The sequence below is a fragment of the Camelus dromedarius genome, chromosome 2 (assembly GCF_036321535.1).
Source record: "Camelus dromedarius isolate mCamDro1 chromosome 2, mCamDro1.pat, whole genome shotgun sequence".
NCBI classification, from domain to species: Eukaryota; Metazoa; Chordata; class Mammalia; order Artiodactyla; family Camelidae; genus Camelus; species Camelus dromedarius.
Window position 1 is genome coordinate 96,796,939 of NC_087437.1, and position 22,130 is coordinate 96,819,068.

At 34.0% G+C, this 22,130-nt stretch overlaps 1 protein-coding gene across 1 annotated transcript in view; it reads right to left on the reverse strand.

Moving 5' to 3' along the window:
- The window catches only part of ROBO2 (roundabout guidance receptor 2), a 1,150,857-nt gene that overhangs the window by 637,895 nt on the left and 490,832 nt on the right, over positions 1-22,130 (reverse strand). The gene's annotated exons all lie outside the window — the stretch shown is intronic.

The window sequence follows — 22,130 nt, forward strand, 5'->3', positions numbered from 1 at the left end:
GACAATTTTGACTCCAATATTCTTCATTAAAACAGTTGACAATAGCAAATAACATACATAATTCTATGAAGTTAAATTTTCTGTAGGGCATTGCTTTTCCAAAAGACAATCAAACCCTGAAAATGTGCTGAAGTCATTGGAACAAGTTCATTTAAGGAACACAACTCAGTATCTGGGATGACAGGAAGAATAATAATTTTGCTGTGATAGAAAATCACAAACAATGAGTTAAGTGGAACTATTTCCCATTTTAGATTAATACTTTAGGGAGGCTATACAGTACATGGAATATGAGGAAGTTAATGAGAAGTGGGGAAGAATTATAACTTCGTGATTATGTTAATACTGTAACATTCTTGACTACTTAACATTTTCTATTTTAATAAATATTATGTTACATTTCACTTCCTATCCACTTTCTTACACGTGGTTTCAGTTGTAGAGGTTTGAAAAAGAATATACTAATTCTAACAAAATACGTGTGTTCTGAAACACAAAATACATTTGTCCAGGATCATTCAATTCAGCCTTGAATACTGAGAGTAACAGATTTTTCAGGGAGGTGGATTCATTACCTTTATCTAAGTGCCTTGTTTCTGAGAGATGAGATTCAGAACTTGGCTGACTTGGAAGGTTGATTCATGAATATGCTTAGGTTTCAATTTAATGTTGAAAGTGAAATGTGAGAGGTTAATTTTTCTGTATACATATAAGTACTGATTTTATTGAAAGTTTAGCAATTTTTGTTTGGGTAGTTCTCTTAAACAAGAAATTTTTGAATGAAGGCTTGTTTTCTTTTGAACTGATGTTTTTCATGGGTATACGTTTGCAATAACCAGAAATAAGTTGTTCTCTTTCTGACCAGAAGATTCTTTGTAGTTCAAGCGAAGAGGAAAAAATAGCTCTAGCATATGAAGACTGGAGGCATTGCATAATACACTGGGGATTACAGTGGCAACACAGACCCATGTCTATGTTTTCAGGGATGTGTGTGTGGGGGGTATGTTTCTAAATATATACATTGAATCATAGGAAATAGGAGCATTTTCTTTTTGTGGTAGTAGTGTTATTTGTGTTTATCTTGGGCAATTTCTCATGGTATAGATTAAATGTTTATTTTAAATCAGCATGAAGATGTTGAGCTATTTATTAAACATACTAACTGAATGTATAAATTATTTTTCAGTCTTTTAGTTATCCTTTTTGGTAAATATTTTATATTCCTTTTCATGGCCTCTAGTAGAATCATAATTCCAAAGCAAGACTGCTACTAGACTTCATATTTTTTTGTACACGATAAATTTTTCATTTGTATTCTATGTTTAGAAGTCCTGAGTAAAGTTGAAAAAACAACCTGGTGTTGAGAGTTGTTACAACCACATAAACTACTTTAAAGCCTTTGCATGATGATTCTCAATGGGCATTTATATGTAGCTTAAAATATGTGCTTAACATCCTTGTAAATAGAGTATTAGGCTAGTAAAAAGTATTTGAAAATACGGCTGATGACACTGACAATATAATCAGTTTAAGAATAAATGTTCTAATATGTGTGCATCTGTGTGCACATGTATGTTTCATAAATCATATAAATATATAGTGGTAAAATATTCTAAAAATGTAATGCAAATATTTAAGTAAATTATGTAAGTTAATAAAAAATCAAAAGTTTTATGTGTTTTCTTGGATGGGAAAAAGGCATATGTTTGACTTGCAGTAAATGTGTGTTGAACCAAAATCAAATGAAAACTAGTAGCTTTCACTATTTCACTTTCTAAAGTACAATACACATTAAAATGACAATGTGGCATGTGTTTCTAAATATAAAAATGCAAATTTATTTTAGTTCTGCTTAACCATTTTACTGTTCTCAAAGTTTTACCTTAATGGGCTTAAACATTTAAAAAAAACCTTTGACCTATGAATAAATTAGTGAATTTTAAACATCATTTGAACTTTAAATAAAAAAATGAAGTGGCAGCAAAACTAGAAATCTGTGAGATCTGTAAGATAATCAGAGGAAGCGTTTCTTCTCTCTGTTCCTTTACATAGTCCTTGCCCTTGGTTTCATCCATTCATTCCTGAAGCTCCCACTTTCTTGCCAGGTCCTGTTCTCAGTACTGGGACTAGAGCAGTGAAAAGACAGATAAAAATCCCAGGACTCATAGAATTTACCTTCTAATGAGGGAAACACAGACGATAAGCTTGATATTAAAACAAACTATATCATGTTAAACAGTGATTCAAAAAAAAAAAATCAAGCAGGGAAGATGGATAGGAAGTGTGTGGGAACAATGGCTGTAATTTTGTGTATGGTGGTCAGTTACAACTTCACAAGCTCCATTTGAGAAAAGGTCTGAGGGACGTGGGGGAGAGCCATGCACAAAGAAAAGTGATGAGCATTTCATGCAGGAATACTCCCTGAGATGTGAGTGTGTCCGACACATTTAAAGGACAGCAAATAGGCCAAAGTACAGAGAGTGAGAGGAAGATAAATAAGAGGTGAAGTCAGAGAGCTAAGGAGAATGGGAGGGATACCACGATAAGTGATTTTGCTTTTACTCTGAGTGAAATCTGAAGCCACTAGAGTGTTCAGAGCAGTGCTTCATATCCCGAGTTACATTTTTTAAGGGGTAACGTTGGCTGTTACTTTGAAAGAGGCTGGGGGCAATAGTGGAAACAGAGGAAATTGTTGGGAAGCTACCATAATGACTCAAGAAAGATATGACTGTTGATTAGGCCAGATTGATAGTAGTAGATGTTCTGAGAAGTGATTGCATTCTGGATTTATTTTGAAGCAGGAAGGCAGGTATAGCTCAGTGGTAGAACATATGCTTAACTTGCATGAGGTCCTGTGTTTAATCCCCAGTACCTCCATTAAAAAATTATTATGCTTGGATTTATTTTGAAGAGATGTGTCAAAAGGATTTGCTGACAGAACTGGTATTATTTATATGAGGAACAGAGACTGACTCCAAGTTTTCTGGCCTAAGCACCTAAGAGAATGGAGTCCCTCCTTACTGAGATGGGGACCAGGCAGAAATCAATAGCTCAGTTTTGGATATTTTATGTTTGACATGCCCATGGGACACGCATGTGAGGTATTAACAATTGAGAGGTGTAATTTAGGAAGAAATCTGGCCTAGAGATGTGTGAGTCATCAGAATATTGAATAGGTTTAAAGACAATAGACTAGATGAGTTCACCAAGGAGGGGAGAAGATGGAAAGACAGGAGGTCCAAGGACTCCCCTGGGACACTGTAGGAGGTAAGGAGAGACTAGCAAAAAAGACTGAGAAGGAGTGGCTGACAGAGAGGAAGAAAACTGGCAGAGGTGTCCTGGAGGTCTAGGGAAGAAAGTCTGAGTTGGTAGAGTTGTTGAGACCCCCGACAGAAATTTAAAAGGATGGATTCAGGCGACAGGAGGCACTTAGTAGTTGGGGTCTAAGGCTCCTTCAGATCTTTGCTGAGGATTTTGAACAAGACTGTCTAATATGTCAAAATGCTACAGGCAAGAGTTGGAAGGCTGTTATGTATTAGCTTTCCATTGCTGCTGTAAAAAAACACCACAAACTTATTAATTTAAAAGTAACAAATATATTGTCTTATATTTCTATTGGTCGGAAGTCTGACACAGGTCTCACTGGGCTAAAATCATGGTGTTAACAGGGCTGCATCTCTTTCTGGAAGCTCCTGAGGAGGTTGTGTTCTCTTGCCTTTTGCAGTTTCCAGAGGTCACTCACATTCCTCAGCTCATGGTCCCCTATGTCAATCTTCAAAGCCAGCAATGTTGCCTCTTTCTGATCATTCTTCCATTGTGACATCTCTTCCTCTCTCTTTTGCTTTCCTCTTCCTCTTTTAAATACCCTTGGGATTACATTGGGCCCACCTGGCTAATCTACGATAGTCTTTCTGTTGTAAAGTCAGCTGCGTAACAGAAATGTCCCAGTCATACATACCTTATGGTGTACACTAGAGATTGACACATGGTAACTGACTATACTTCAATTAGAAAAAAATTAAGTAAGCTGATTAGCAACCTTAATTCCTTCTGCAACCTTAATTCTCCTTTGCCATGTAAGCTAACATATTAACAAATTCTGGGGATTGGGACATGGACATTTACAGGGGTGGGGGACAGACAGTTATTCAGCCTATTGCAGTGAAAAGATGCATTGCTAGTGGATAAAAAAAAATTTTTTTCTTATTAGTATCAGCACATTTATTTGTCCACTAAGCCCAATATTTCCTCCTTAGTAAACAAAGGGCCATATATATATACATATAAACTTTAAATAGATAAAAATACACATTTTACTTGACCAATTGTGGCTATACTCTTGAAATAGAATAGTAAGGTGCATACAACAGATGAAGTATGAAATTCTAAATTTAACATATGAAAAGTTTAGGTTGTAAATGGATAATATATAAAAGTGTGCCTTTAGAAATTTAGATATGTGGAAATTACGACTCACTGTGCAGTTGTTCAGTTTGTGTTACGTGTTGAGGAAGGAGAGAAAGAGCCAAAAGCCAGTAGACTGCCTTACAGGAGATGGTAGAATTAGAACTGGTATTGGTTTTGCAGCAGAAACAAAGTTAGGAAACATGATTAGGAACTGGTATTAGGAAAATTTTATAAGAGGTCAACACAATCCAATGAGAGATAAAATATCTATGTCAATCTTGAGTCAAAATCATAAGAACTAATGTACAGAGGCAAAGATGCGGCATCTACATTTTAGAGATGGGCTTCTTGAAGTAGGTATGTTTCTTTGTAAGGCATGACAATTTTTCATGTTCTTAACAATTGTCTTATACTTCCAATCTCTGGAAGTGCAACACAATACAAAGTCTCTTATGAGTATATCTTAAAAATTCTCATCACAAGAAAAAAAAATGAAACTATGTGCAGTGATTGACATTAACTATGCTTATTGTGGTAATCATTTCCCAGTATAAACATTTATGAAATTGTTATGTTGTATGCCTCAGACTAATGTCATATGTCAACTGTATCTCAATAAAAGTGAAAAAATATCTTATGTTTCTTACTTCTGTGTTAAAATTCTCTGCCTTCAAATAAAATGAATATTTACTAAATACTTATATTTAATGTAAAGTGCTTGGTTCTACAGTATTATAGAGAGTCTGCTCTTTAGGATTTTACAACATCCTATGGGTGGATAGAGCATAAATACACAAAAATCTTAAGTAAAGAGCCAAATGTTGACTATTAATATATTAATAAAGTGTATATGTGATTTCATAAGACCACAATGTAGGGTTCTTTTAAGCAAGATAACGGATAAAGAAGTTTTTTATATGCCAAGGTAAAAAGTCAGTTTAAACCTGAGTGGGGATTCAGTAACAGAGAGTAATTATGGGTTTTTAAGAGTAAATGAGGTGATCAAACATTGTTTGGAAGAGTAGTCCAACATGGCATATAAAATAGATTATGCAAAAAAAAGATCAGAGTCATACAGGCCAATTAAGTTTTAATATTAATCGTTCAAAACTACAGTGATTTAAAGAGAACCACTGTGTTTAGAAATGGAACTCAAGAGATGGACGCAAGAGAAACTGTGAAAGAAAATCAGATGGTGTAAAATGAAAAACTAAGAGAATTCAATGACAATAGATATTCAAATTACAGAAGACAGAATTCAATGATAACACACAAACAACCTAAAGACAGTGAATACATGGTCACTCAATAACATAAATAGCAAAATTAAGAAATTATTTGGGGGTGGTGGTAGGAAGAGACAAAGTGGTTGTGGAGAAAGAAGATGAAATATGTTTGTTTCCTTCAAAGATTCAAAAATCATACATCATATGATAAAGTTCATAAAATAAAATAAAAGATAAAGTAAAAGGGTAAAAGTTCATGCAGTTTCATAACCCAAAGATGATCACTGTAATTTTTAATATATTTATTTCCATATTTTTCTATATTTGAAGAAATGCTTATTTAAAAATATGTTTTACTCTATTTATTGGCAAAGTTGAAGAGTTTTTGATGAAAAAAAGTATTCTTATGCACTGTCTATATAAAATGGTATTTTCTTCCTGCACTGCAACTTGGCAATATGTTGCAAGAACCTAGGACTTAGTCCTAGTAATCCAATTCTAGGAATTACCATTAGAAAATAATCAGAGAAGTCAATAATTTATGTACAAGTATGTCCATTGCTATGTTGCTCATAATAGTGAAAATTTGGAAGAACATTATACATAGTTTATCATAGTTTGTACTATGTGTGGATTATCTTACAATGTTCTTAGAAATTTTGAAGAATTTAATGGGAAAACTTTTTTGGGCCAAGTATCTTTTCTAGAGGGGAGGAGGAGTGGGTAACTTTTCAACATTATGGAGATGTTTGATGATGTTATTACTGTGGATGTATTAAAGTTCTGTTCACTTGAATAGAATGATAATTACTTGAGCATCTATTAAGTGCTGTTTTCTATGATACGAGAGAAACTTTTTAATAAAATACAGAATAACAGCCCAGAGTCCTGCAATGCCTGCATAAATACTGCTGCAGTCTCAGTGGTTCCTTAAGTTCAGAGCAACCTAGTCTAAGGTAAGCCTGGGTAACAAGAAGTTTTATTACAGTAAATTATTTAGGGTACAAATAATTACTCTTTCCTTTATGTGCTGCTCGACTTTGAAAATTTGAAAAATGATTCCTCTCCTTTGGTTTTTAAGTGAGATGAGTCAGGGAATAGATTACAGAAGTGTTTCTTTGAGCTGGATTGTCCTCAACAATTATTCCAGGTAGTTATTACTGATGAGCCAGCTGCCCCCTGTGGATCTTTAGCTCAGTTCACCCTTAAAGAAACTGCCCAGATTCTCTCTTCCCTTATTACCATGTGTTGAGATTCAGTCGTTAAGATCCAAAGGTACACATCCACTTCAGCGAAGTGAATCACTTATGGATACGAGACAGAATGGGGAAAGAGAGCTTTGTGAAATGAATAGGGACGCTATTTCTGACAATACACTTCCATAAATACTTCAAATGCATTATCCTGATGACTCTTCTGAAGGAACACCAAGGCAAAGATAAAAATCTCCAAAAAGACCAAAAGCGATTTGTAGGTGACTATTGTGCCTTGCTTCTAGTGAGACTTCCTAAGGAGCTATTTACATAATTAGCTCCTAGGATCAATTTTCTCTGCATCTTCATATATCCTTAAAATGTTATTATTTTTTAATGTTAACCTCTTTACTTAAGTATCCCCATGCTCAACAAGAAGCTAAAAATTTTAATACAACCAAATGAAATTCAAAACAAGAGTATGAGAAATGCAACCACATTTGTGAATTTCATATCATTTAGTCACAGTCATACTTCTCTAAGACAAGTTTAGGACTCTGGAAAGAGGAAACTAATTTGAATCAAACTGGAAAGAACATGAAATTCTAAGATATGAGTTAAAATTAAAGTCACCAGATTTAACTGAGATGGAAATCAATAGATAGCTGTCTCGCAACCAATTGGTAGCATTGCAGTTTTTAAGACAATCACCACCAAAGAGGAATGCAGTCATTTAAGACAGGCCTGTCTGTCCCTGTCACCATTCCACTGACCCCATCTCTGAAGGACAGTTTAATTTTTCCTTTGTCCAGAGGCGTATAGGCTTCTTCTGATCTGGCTTTCTCCCTATGAGTCTATGGAACATAATCGGCGCTCATTCAATATTTTTTTTGAATAAATGAATGAATCTACTGATGGTCCTCAATTTATAATGGTTTGACTTACTTTTTTTTTTTTTTTTCACTTTACCATAGTTCAAAAGCAGTATATATTCATTAGGAACATTACTTTGAGTTTTGAACTTGATCTCTTCCCTGGCTGTTGATTTGCTGTCTAATTCTTGTGATGCCAAGCAGTGGCAGGCAGCGAGCTGCAATTCGTCACTGAGGGTAAAGAACACATCCACTTACGACCCATTCTGTACCCTTTCAGCAATTGTGTTTTTCACTTTCAGTACAGTATTCAATATATTACATGCTACAATCAACACTTTGTTATGAAATACGTTTTGTGTTAGATGGTTTTGCCAACTCTAGGTTAACGTATGTGTTCTGAGCACATTTAAGGGAGGTTAAGCTAGGCTATGATGCTCAGTAGGTTAGGTGTATGAAATGCCTTTTCTTCCTATGATACTTGTAACGTCTGATGGGTTATTGGATGTAACCCCATCGTAAATCAAGATCTGTGCTATGATCTGGTGATACAGGTTTCAGTCACGAGATCTTTGAAACTTCAGTTAGTTCTCTTTCCTCAGTGGCTGAGTTTTATGGGATTTGATGGGCTCTGGCTCGTGTAGCACCTTCAGCATCTCCTCCCGTGCACCTGTATTCCCTTCCGTGCATCATGGGCACTTACGAGCACTTACGAGTGCGCTGTGAGTATGAAAACAGTATTCTACTTCTTAGTCAATTACAGATACTTCTGCTTTGTTAAGTACATTTCCCCAAAATATAAGTGAGCTGATTTTAATATTTTGGTATGGTTAACATTTTGATACTGAAGATATTTTATTAAATGTCCTGATGTTTTAGTGGAATTGACTTTAATATTTATAATTTTACTCAGATTCAAATGTAAAATTTGGGAAAATCTTTTCCAAAGTTTCAACATCCATGATAAGCTATATAAAGTAACAGAAGGACAGATCAGAACCTGTAAGGGCTTCCAACAAGTATTTACTGAGATTTGGAAGAGGAGATGTGAACTCGACTTTTTTTTTTTAACTGCAAGTCACTGTATTTTGCATTTCACACATAGAGACTCATTTAATTATTTTAATACTTCTAGATATGATTTATTTCCATATTGCAGATGAAGAAATGAAGCTCTGAGAATGTAAGTGTCAGAGGGAACACAACCTTCAGGTGGTTGAGTTGGGATCCCAATTTACGGCATTTTAAGTCTATAGTTCCTCAATATAAGTACTATGATGCCTCAACAGTTTGCTAATTTGTGCAAAGTGCTGGTATGTATCCATTGGGGGAATACTAAAATAAACTGATGTGGATTCTGGATTAGGTAGCTTTTAGTTTGCAAAAATGAAAATATAGGTACATAAATAACCATAATACATGGCAGAATACTAAGGGACAAAATAGTTATAGGCCTATTGTAGTTTATATGATAAAATCTTGTTTAGATGAAATTATAACTTGAAGGTCTGGTTGTCTTTGTTCAAATTCTTAAACGTTACATCCTTTGAGAAATGGAAAAAGAAGACTGAATCTAAGTGACAGCAATAAAATATTTTCCAAAGTCAAATACAATCATGACCTATAATATTCCATGTTCCCAATTTACCTGATTTTTGCTTTTTGAACAAGGTGTTGAGAAGAAATGGACCACTTCCTGGTATTACAAACTCATGTTCACTTTTTTCAGTTTATCATGCAGTCGTATTTCCTTATTCATCTTTTACGTTTGAACTTGGAGAAGCACAGGAGGAAGGGTCAGGCTGCCAGAAACCCTTTCAGTGTGATTCAGAAGCACAACTGCTTAGTTTCAGGTTGTCGGCACAGTAGTAGACAGGACACAGTGTTTCTGCAATTAATCTTTCTGATGTACAAATGATACTTTGCAGAACAGAACGATTACCACTAGTTACTTGCTCTTTTCACTCATTCCTGGCCAATGAGCTGGGCCAATGAGCCAGAAGAACTCTGACTGAAAACCAAAAAAGGGGCTAAAGCTATCAACATCTTCCTTTTCTCAGTGTGGTCATTTCCTTCAGATCACTGAGTTTGGATAGATCCTATTTGATGACTAGGCACTATATATTATTACTTATAATAATCATATATATATATATATATATATATATATATATATATATATATATATATACACACACACACATGTATGTATCCATATGCCTTTTTAGCTATAATATACTTGTAGTTGTCTGTTTACGTACATGTGTACATTTTGAAGCAATCACAGTTAAATTAAAAACACAGAGATTGACTTTCCAAAGTAGAACATTGTGAGGGAATATTATTTGTTTTCAGAAAGGACGATAATGGTGTTCAGAAGCTAAATGGCAGGCAGCCATTCCCTCTGAGCCACCAGCAATGATCCAGATTTTGGGTAACTCTGAGTGAGTTAAGCTTTGTCTCTGTCATAGAAGCCTCTTTATACCTGGATGGAGATAGAAACCCTGGGAGCAGCAGAAGGAACGAAGCCCTCAGACTCTGACCTTTATGCCAGAAGCAACTGTGCAACATCCAGAAACAGAAACAAATGTAAACATCCTCACTATTACTGTGTTCTTCAGGAAACAAAGCTTTATTTCACTGAGTTATCTTGACAAGTGGCAAAAACAAATTCCTGATCATGAATAGACTGAGAACATGTTACTTCTGCTCTCTGTCAGGGAAGCTGGAAAGCCTAGTCTCAGTGCCTACAAGAAGCAGTAGCAGCTCAATGCACAGCACTGTACGAAAGCTCTATGTAGAGAGTGGGGCCCTTACAAGGAGTCTTGGGTCTCTGGAAGGCTCCTGGCTCAAAAACCTGTCCATTGAGACCTGGGGGTGGGAGAAATGATGAGGAATGACCCCAGGCTTCTGCCTTTCAAACTCTGTGAGATGTTGAGACAAATGGTATCTCCTGTTCCAAACAGGCTGAGATGGATAAAAGAGGTCTTCACTTTGCATTCCAAAGGAAGTCTTCCTGGCCCACTATATTCTCTCCTAAAATAAGCAATCTCCATTTCAAAATCGCATCTCCTCCTTACCCTTCTCATGCTTCAAGAACAAAGGTGAGAAGTTCTTTTTGTTTAATGCTTTGGACTTGGCCTCAGTTTTACCACTTTTGCCAAGATATACCTAAAGCTACGACTATTAGATTATTATTTCCTCCTTGTGTTCTTGAAGCAATGGGTTAGTAGAAGAGTGGATTTTTGAACTACCTGAGTGCAGGATTATGTCTCCTTCTACCTATACTTCCCAGTCTCCATTATACCTTGCACATTACGCTTTCTACAGTAGTTGATCTGCTGTAACTCCATTTTATTTGTATTTCTATTTATTCATAGAAAAGTATTTTGGACTTTATTTCATTCTGCTTTGTAGAAAATCATGTGATTCTTCTAGTATATACATACTCAAAACCTCATCACATTTTAAAATAAAAATTTTGGATAATTACCCCAGCTTATAGAATTTCATAATTCTAGAAAGTCAGATATGATTCTATCTTCTTTTAGAACTATTACAGCAATATGACAATCTTGGGATTGATTTGTGCTCTATTTTTGTTTACTGAAGTATCTCAAGTGCTAAGAATAGTGTTTGGCATATAAAAAACATTCAATGATTTTAAAATTACCATTGCAAATAGTTGAGGTTGTACATGGAAAAAACTGGATACTCTGATAACGGATATTCTTCACCTACTAATTTTTTTCCCATTTACTGTTTATAATTAAACTAAATTCACAAGAGGAATGATTGACGGGTCCAACACATATCCAACTGTAATACATCCTAAATCACAGACCATAGAAAGTATATATTCAAGTGATGACATCAATCAATTTATTATGTATCAATTTGCAGCCAAGTGTTCCCCTAAACCTGTCTAATGTTTTGGCAAGATACTTGAAAGGACTCACTAAAAATTTACTAGTGCTGCTTGAAATAGGTTTTTTTTTTTTCAATTTCTGGCTTAACAAAGAGAATACTGTTTGCCCTCTGAACATACAGATTTTATAGTTTAATGTAGTAATGGATATGCTTGCCAAGAATCACAGTTTTTAATGAGTCTTTATTAAAACCATTGCTGTGTTTTAGCTTTCACTTTGGGTACTGCATTTTTATTTAAAACTCATTCTATTTAAATTTGTCTATCTCTTTCACAATCAAAACTTAATTGACTACTGGTTTGAAAATATATTTTATATCACTCCTCATCTTCTTTTCAATAAACCTAGTAATTTCAATTAATTGATACTGATTTTGATCATATGCAATATGTAAACTTTTAAAATAGAATACACATTAGTGTTAAAAAGCATGTTGCATTCCTATGTAATGTTTCAAGTAAGATACAGCTTTGAAAGACTAAGTATTTGGGGTGCATTCAAATTTCAAAAGTATTAGCTTAGTGCAGTAGACACAGCATGATGAAAACAACTTTGCAGGTTATTGTATGTTATGAATTTAAGGATTGCTGATCTATAGATGAAACCATGCAGTAACGTTTCAAACTGAGACCAGGAAAAGGTGAACTTTTATACTTCAGTTCTGTATACAAGAAAAACAAGTTGTTTCTATTGACCAAAAGTTTCAAAAAGTTAACCCAGTTTTTCTTCTTAGATGAAATCTGATCTAAATGATGACAGCATATTCATTATATTTTTCTAAACTATCTCTTTTTGTGAATGTCTTATGAATAAGCTAAAAGAAGTGAGTTTTAACTTCTTCAAGTGTCACTTTCGAATAAATGTCATTTCTTTTTAAGCTGTATTGACTGTAACTGATATACAAAATATCACATACATTTAATGTATACAGCTTGATGAATTTGGATGTATGCATATCCCTGTGATACCATCATTATAATCAAGATACTAAAACATACCCATTATCTCCAAAAATTTCCCTGTGTTCTTTGGGCTGTGTGTGTATGTGTGTATTTTGTGGTAAGGATATTTAATATGAGATCTAGCTTCTTAATATTTTTAAAGTACAGAATACCATGGTACCACAGGTACCATGTTTTACAGCCAAGATATGGAAACTACCCAAATGTCCATCAACAGTTGAATGGATAAAGAAAATGTGGTTTATACACATATGTATGTATGTGTGTGTGTGTGTGTGTGTGTGTGTGTGTGTGTGTGTGTGTGTGTGTATCCATAACAGATCAATGGATAAAGAAATTGTGGTGTATATATATATATAATATTTATACATACATATGTGTAAATATAATAGACTTAGAAAAAATTCATCTATTTGTGAAAACATGGATGAAACTGGAAGACATGCTAAGTGAAATAAGTCAGTTACAGCAGGATGAATATTGCATAAATCCACTTAAATGAGGTATCTAAAATAGTCAGACTCATAAAAATAGAGAATAGAATGATAGTTGCTGGAGGTTGATGGGAGGAGGAAATGGGGAATTGTTATTCAACGGGTATAAAGCTTTTTTAAAAAAATGCAAGATGAATAATTTCTAGAGATCTACTCTATTTTCTATTATAATGTTAAAACTTTAAGCTAGGCTTTTTCTTCTCAAAAAAAAAAAAAGAGAAGAAAAAAAATCTTAAATCAGAGAAAAAATGAAATAGCTGAAGCCAAATGATACATTTGTTGGCAAGATTTCCCTAAATTCACTGGACTTTGGATTACTGCAGTTTTTCTCTGCTTTTTGAACAAAGGGCTCCACATTTCCATTTTGCACTGGGCGTTACGAATTATGTAGCCATTCCTGATCACAGTCTTCCGTGTCTAATTTTCTTAATTTAAGTAAATTTTAAAAATTAAAAAATTAAGGTAAATGGGAAGTTTCTTTTTCTGTTCATATTACTATTTAGAAAAGATAACTACTCAGGCAGTAAACTTTGTTGGTAAATTACTACAAAATAACTGCATACCTATGACATGGTAATAAGGCATCATGGAGTTATCAGAATTCTTCAAAAAGCTCAGAATCTCGTTTTAAAAACTGTTGCATCATTGCAAAGTAAATAGCCATAAGCTTAAAAATATAAATTAAATGTAAATATGATGATCAGTACAAAAGAACACTATTTCAATATCAAGTTTTGAATCAATTAAGAGAAAGGATGATTGACATTTTTTCCTTGCAGTTAAAAATGCAGTTATAGAACACATAAACTAGTGCTCTGAATTATTTACAAATAATAAATTCATTTTTGGTTTCCTGTATGAGCCTATAAGTTAGAGGAAATGTCAGAGGAAACATGAAAACGCCATTATATAAATTTGCTTTTAAAATTAAATTCAGAGTAATATGAAATTGATTCATATGAAGAGATAAATCTTTCTAGAAAAAGTTTTCCATGAAAATCAACAGCTCCATATGAACTAAAACTTATATTTTGAAATAATTTATAAGAAATTTATTCCAACATTTGCAGTCTATAAAATATTCTTAAGAGTTTCAGTTGTGTTATCAGAATACTTCTAAATAAGAATTATCAAAATTGTTTGCTATCAAACATTTGCCTACAAGTCACATCAAACAACTACCATTTTTAATAATGTTGATTGAAAATCAAGTTGTTAAAAGTGTAAATTTTGATGAATTAATAAAGTCATAGGAAAGTGAGCCAGAAATATCTTATGATCAATTATGGTATCATATTAGCATAGCGTTACTGTCTTTGATAAAATTATGACACCAAAAATACATTTTGCAATTTATAAGTTATTATTCGTGTGCTACCCCATCATGCTTTGTAAGCAATAAAATACTTTAAAAAAATTGCTTCATATCTTGTACCTTGGACTGTATTTTTTTCCTGTTTTTTGAACAAGGGTATCCACATTCTCATTTTGCAAGCGGCTCTACAAATTATGTAATCATCCTTGATGGACATACAAAATCTTGCATATCCAGTTTTCTTGATTAGAATAAATAGGTAGGCTGCAGGGTACAGCTCAGTGGTAGAGTGCATGTCCATCATGCATGAGGTCTAGGTTAAATCTCTTGGACCTCTACTAAAATAAATAAATAAATAAACCTAATTACCTCCCCCTCCAAAAAAAGAAATAGGTAAGTAAGAAGTTTTCACTTCTTTTCATCTTAATATTTAGAGAAGAAAACACAGTACTCTCTTCTGTGATCCTTTCTTCTCTCCTTTCCAGTGCTTTAGCTCCCCTTAATTACTTAACTTTTTAACTTCATACATGCTCATGTTTTCCAAAGCAATAAGGAACCAGGTTTTCCCTTAGAGTAAAACCCTGCATTTAAGATCTAAGTCATGGTTTTCTAAATCACCAGATATTTTCCACTTACATGACTGTCAGGGGCCAGATTTTTTTTTTTTTAAAGAAATGTTTTTCTTCAATGAGAAAGCCCCAGCAGCCATCATTTGCCATATTTGACACAGCTGGTGAATGAGCAAAAGACACAAATTGTTACAGAATCCCAGAACAAACTGCACTCTTGTTTCAGCACCACCTGGGGCCTCTTAATGTATGAAGCAGGAAAAGGAAATATGCAAATGTTGGTATTCATTTGCATAGAGCTGATTCCACTGAATAGTTTTCTTGGGTTTCCTAATGTTTTCACAATTTTCTCAGCATATACTTATCAATCATTTTTCTTGTCAGTAAGAATGTCAATTTTTTTTTTTTTTTGTATCCATGTTAAAGTGTTGCCTGAAGGTACTGCAATTTCTGGATCCTCTCAAGGTAAGAATTTCCTTGGAAAAGTCTATAATTCTTGACAGAAGAGAAATCACCATTACTGAAAAAGCAAAAAGCAATGATGCCAGTGCATAGTAAGCAACAGACTACCAGACTTCATTCTTTATCTTAATGGGGCTTTTGGTTACCATACGTTGAACATAAAAATGAAGCAGAAACATTACAGCACTAAAGCCGAGCTGCAGCGTTCTTTCTTCTGGGTATGGATACCACTCTGTCCATGGATCCCAGCCTCCGTTAGTCAGTCAGTCATTATCAATGAGTGCCCTAAAGAGCCACTAAAATTTAAAGGCCTCTTTTTCAAGCTAAGGCATACCTGCTTTTCTAGTCAATATGGTGTCTTCACAGAAGATCACTCAACAAATAACTAGAAAATTAATCTAGAAACTGTTCCTCAAATAGATCAGTATTTTCATTATTATAAACCTCTATTAATTGAAAAAAAGTATACAGTGGCTTATAATAGCAGTGTCGGAGGCAGGACCTCTTATTTTCACACTTCTGTGTGAACTCAAAGAATTCTTTTGGATTCTTTTTCACTTTTCTTTTCAACAACCTTTAGAAGGAAATGTTTTGGTGCTAGATTATTTGTTCTTTTTTATTTAATTTCAAATATCCATATAAAAATCACTTTGGCTACTACTTCACATGCATTTTTTACATATGATCAGGCTCACAAAAATTATATTTAATGCACAAAAATGCATGTCTCTAAAGTCTCCTTTATTTGCATTTTCTAACAATTTTATTTTCTTTTATTAGGCTTTGTTAACCACATCTAAGATTCCTGCAAAAACATGTCTCATTCAGGTGCATATATCTGTGTAATGCACATCAACAGCTCCAGTAAAAGATGAGAATGTTAAAGCTACTCTGTGTTTATTCAAAAGAACCGCTAGTAACTTTAACATTTTACAACCAATTCTAAACCTGTTTTGGATTGAATGTTTGTGTCCTCTCTAAAACTCACATGTTGAAATCCTAACCCTCAATGTGATGCTATCAGGAGGTACTGGTAGATAATTAGGTCATAAGGGTGGAGCTCTCATTAATGAGATTAGCGCCCTTATAAGAATTGACATGATAGAGATTGCTCCCTCTTTCTGTTCTTCACCATTGGAGGATACAATAGAGAAGATGGCTGTCAGCAAACTAGGAAGATGGTCCTCATCAGACAATAGATTGGCTGGTGCCTAGATCTCAGACTCCCAGCCTCCAGAACTGTGAGAAATAAATGCTTCTTGTTTAAGCCACCCCATCTGTGTGTTTTTTTTTTTTTATCATAGCAGGCTTAGACTGTCTGAGACAGTACCCTCACTACAAGCAGGAAAGTATGTGGAAGTCACAGAGCCGTCTCACTAAAGCCATTCTCTCCATCCTTTAAGCCCTTACCCATAATGGTACTTAGGCTGGAATCATTTCATATTCTGTCCTTAAGCTTTTATAATGGGTTTCTTGGTACACAGAAGACACATCATTCATATATTTCAAGCATATATGTCAAATTATTTGCTACACATGGCGAAGCACCAGAAATAAAGTGGTCAATAAAACAGGTACTATCCCTCTTGTCATGGAACCCACAGTCGGGTGGGTGAGATCAATGATACATAAAAATAAGGCTACAAACCATGATTAATACTATGGAAGCAGAAAGTGCAACATTAACAGAGCTACAAATAGGTATCTTAAAAGAGGGGAGGGAAGTTTTCTCTGAAAAACTTATATTGAAATTTAGAGGGATTAGGTTTCTGTTCCCATTTATAGCTACCTCAATTTGGCAGTGGTAAAGCCCACTGGATACAAGAAGACCCTCTCCTCAGTGAGAACGTAAGGCTGCTCCTGCCTCCTTCTTTTCTTAGAAGACAATTCCCCTGATTTTTTCATCTGTTGAAATTCTTACTCTTTGCTTTCTCTTCTTCCAACATGTGCACCTATCACCTTGCTGTATAACCAAACTGAGAAAACTTACTAAAATAAGTGCAATATTATCTCTTTTTTCCTTGATCTTGATATAGTCAACACAATATCAGTATGTCAAAATGTATGGCAAAAGGTCCCGTATAATAGTATAAATTTGTTTCAATCGCTACCCTCAGCCTCCAACCAACTCTAAAAGAGAAATATATAATATTGAGTAAAAATTAAGTAAAAAAAATACTAACTACTAAGAAGCAATGCCGATTTTCTTGGCACCAAGAACCAAGTATTATTTCTCTTGTGGTTCTTGAGAAAAGCAAACACTCCTGATGTTGTAGTAGATACACATCATGGTTATACATGATGTTAAAAAATAAAAAAAAGATAACGTGCTAATGAATGCCAATATTAAGCAGAGACTAAGTTTTTCTCTGCTATTCTCTCATGTATATTTGAGTAGGAAAATTCTGAGTTTATGGTCCATTCTTGCGTTTGATTTCTAAAAGGTTAGCCAACATGGAAGGACTTTTACTCTTGGTGGTAAATTCATGAGGCACTTAGTAAGGATCTCTGTGTAATGCTGATAACCTTGGGGTTGGGTGTGGGGAGTTAACCTTTGCGGCATGCTCCAAGCAACAGAGGATACACTTTAGCGATTCCCGTGAATATACATACTTAAGAGGTTCCCATGAATGTATGTGCTCCCCGTACAAAATGCTTCGGTAAAAGTTTTCCCTTTTATATCATTATTTTATTTCACAAAATTACATCAGGAACCCAAATGGATTTCAATCCACTTTTCATTTACAATCTTCAAGAGTGAGAGAGGTCAGAAGAGGCCTACAGTGGCCCAAGAAGTGAGTGGCTGAATTGCAGTAACTGCCACAATTCTGGGCAGAATACAATGGATCTATTTAAACACACACAATGCATTGATTTATTTATTCACCGGATTTAATCTGTCTTTAAAAATCTTTTAAGATATTTAAACTATCTTTGTAATAAAAAATTGCCCTTAAGATATTCAGTCATGGATTTCTTGCCTTTATTTTAGTATTGATAATACGTAGAAATAATATTTAAAGAAGTATTCATATATAAAAGACATACAAATAATGCAGGTGGAAACATGCCCCTAAATGATGCTAAATACCAGATCCAAATACTTCTTACTTAAATTAGCATCGGCGAGTAATTGATGGCTATGCCCTTAGAATGCCTTGCATGCTTTCATGAGGAGGGAGAGCCTGACTCCCTCCATAATGATGATCTTCCACACAAGTAAAATGACCAGAGAAATGTCTCTTTTAACACCTCTCCCACCACATAAAATACTCATTCATACATCAACTCAGGCAGTTTCATGGGGAGAGGCCAGTTTTGCAAGAGGGTCAAGGTTTCAGATTATAGAGTCGGAAGGTCCATCGTGCTTTGCCATTTCCTTTGTCCTCCCATCCTATTAATTCAAAAATCTTTCACAAGGAGTAATTAGACCTACTCTGGACCACCACCAAGGTTTTCTATCAAATTTCTTTCCTGTTTATGTTTGAGTTACTCAGAAGTTATCTGTGTGCCCTTTGGACACATAGGACCTATTTTTTTCAAACTCCTGCAGTACAAAGAATGTAATCTTAGCTGCCTGGGTTCTGGATTATATCATTGCATTTCTCTATTTCAACTGAGATATCTCAGAGTAAAGAGTGAAAGTAGTAATTTGTCATAATAGTCCCCTCATCCCAATTCAGAAAAAAAAAATTTTTTTTTTGTTTAAAAGGCTTCATTGCCTAAGGTTGAATATACACTGCCTAATAAGCTTTAGTTCAGTCAAACAGAAGTTTTATCTATAAATTATCCTCTTCTGAAACAATTGTAAGTTTGTTTCTGATGTGACAATATTCACTTCTTTTTGAAGTTGCATTTGTGTCATTAATTGAGGAATCATTAATTGGAAAATAGAGCAATTAGCAGTTATCGACTGAGAATTATAAGAACATCTAGGAAGTTAATTGGGTACTGATTATTATGTGCTGATAAAGTGGACAGGTTTGTAAATTATTCTATCCACCAAGTGGAATTTTAAACAACTTATGTCCTTTGATAGACATTCTTGGACAATTTATGTTGTCCTCGTCATTTTTATTATTTTAAAAAACTATCAGAAAGAGAATCATTACTTCAGAAAGGAAATAAATATGATTTCCTTATTTACTGTATCTTATTTCTGAATATAAGCATTATTGTATCACTAGAACTAAAAACTTTTCAGTCGTGATTTGGGGATAGGAGCTGTTATATCACGAGCACTCTTAGTAATTTAAGAAATTTGGGCAGCACCCAACTCAGTTATTTTTCATCACAGAAAAGAAGGCAAATGCAGAGAAGTAATTTGCCCAAGTCACAAAGCTCGTGACTCAATCAGCCTAAGAAACTTGAGTCTTATGTCTAGTGTTCACTGTCTTATCCATTCTGCTCACCTAATCGGCTTTTAGTTCTATAATCAGAAAACTTCATGGCAAATTTTACTTGTGCTTGAAAAAATCTTCTTAGAGATTAATTAGAAACGTGTTGGGTTCTTTATTACCTTTTTTGAAAACTTAACATTCTCATGTATACATTGTATGCATTGTTGGTCAAAATATTTTCTATTTAAATAATTCATTAATGACTTTGGAGAATGCAAAAAAATCCTTCAAATTTGGAAACAGTAATAGCACATATTTTAAAGATCTTGGAGAATTGCAATTTTTATTTTTTTTTAAATTGAAGTACAGTTTATTTAAAATGTGTTAGTTTCTGGTGTACAGCACAGGGATTCAGTTATACATATATATATATTCTTTTTCATATTCTTTTTCACCATAGGTTATTACAAGATATGGAATTTAAGTCCCTGTGCAATTTTTAACTAAAGTACCTTTGTAATTATAGCCACTGCTGATAAACTTCACTGAGTTTTAACTTTATAGTTTTACTTTACAAACTGAATTTAAAAGCAACTTTTGTGTTAAACAATAGCTTTCCTCATCTAGCCTATTTTTATAGCCTCGACTTCTTTTCCCTCACTTAATCATCATTAGATTTGCCTACCTCAATTCTAACCAATTTCTTATTCCTTGAATACATTCAACTCAATTTCTTTTTTTTTTTTTTTTTTGGTTTAAATTTGAAATCTACTGCCATGCTTCCCTCATTTTAAGGGAGTAAAATAAATATTCAGGATATTTTCCAGCTATCTTGCAAATACAAAGTGGCAGTGAAGTTTACTGAGACTCAAATACATCATTATGAGATAGAAAGAAAAGGTTACATCAGATCAATAGGACTTGTGTTAGAAACAATCATTACACCACTTGTTACAGTCATTTCTATTTCTTCAGAAAGGACCTTGCTGTGTATCCGTAACTGTGTTTTTGACCTTGAAAATGAAAATGAATATATGTATGTATATGCATGACTGGGACATTATGCTGTACACCAGAAACTGACACACTGCAACCGACTATACTTCAATTTAAAAAAAAATCTTTTGGCAAAAAAAAAAAAAAGATGAAATCACCAGCAAGCACTACATTTTTTTCATCTCTTAAAATAAGCTTCTGCTTAGTTTCCAAACACATCTCTCTTACTTGTGTACCTCAGAAGTGCAGATGATACATTATAGAATCTTTCCAAATGCCCTCTAAACAGATACATTATTAAAATCATATATTTTTCTCAGGATCATTTAGGGGACAATTCTGTGGAGAATATTTAAGTAGACAACTTAAAGCACTATGAAGCAGTGAAAAAAGAACTTGTTCCCCTAGGACCTCTTTGTGAAGTAATACATGATACTTAGCCCTCCTCAAGAGAAAATGCCATGAAAAATGTTTTAATGACCAATGCTCTGGGATATATATTCATTTATTGTAAACATTAAATAATATTTATGGTCACAATGTGTATGGTTTCTAGAAGCTCCCATTTTCATTACCCATTCAAATCAAATTTTCCCTGCTTTCTCGTCATTTTTGTGTAAAAAGATAAAAATATAAATTTAAATAGCCTCATGTGTATCAAAATTCACAGGACTCATCTACAAGTTGTTGAGACTGTTATCAGTTTCCTTACACTTACTGGTTTTTGTAACAGCTAATGAGTTAATAAATGTCACAGATTTTTAGAACAGTGTCCCCACTAGATGATTAAAACACCTTGAATAGGGTACTGATAAAATTCTTCTCTGAGAAGACTGATGAGTATGTAAAATGAGGAAAGATTAAAACAGCCACTTTGACCTACCCTTACATATATTTTACTACTGAGAATAGTAGTTTTGCACCATTGGTCAACAAACATGATTTCATATTAATTTTAGGTCTTCACAACAATAGGAGGAAGAAAAGAAACCTTGGAGAAGTTAAGAATCTTGCTTAACTTTACACAGCTTTGGAGAGGAAAATCCTCCCCCATTTTCTGATTTCAAGTTCAAGGCTCCTTCCTTCATAGCATTCTGCCTCCCAAGTAAATTGTATGACAATGAAAGGAAAATGTGAAAACAGATTTTTCCCCCCTCTTCCTTCAATCTTTAGTTCTGCTATCTTGGAAAGACCAAATGAGTTTTATGTGAGGTGAAATTTGCCTTAAATTATAAGTTTAATAATTTAGAATTATAAGACTATAATTTTGAATAAGAAGACCCAAGTATGGAAAAGATTCCAAAAGATGCTTGGTTAAAATGTCAATTTAAAACACCATCCATTAAGAGTTACTAAATAGAGAAA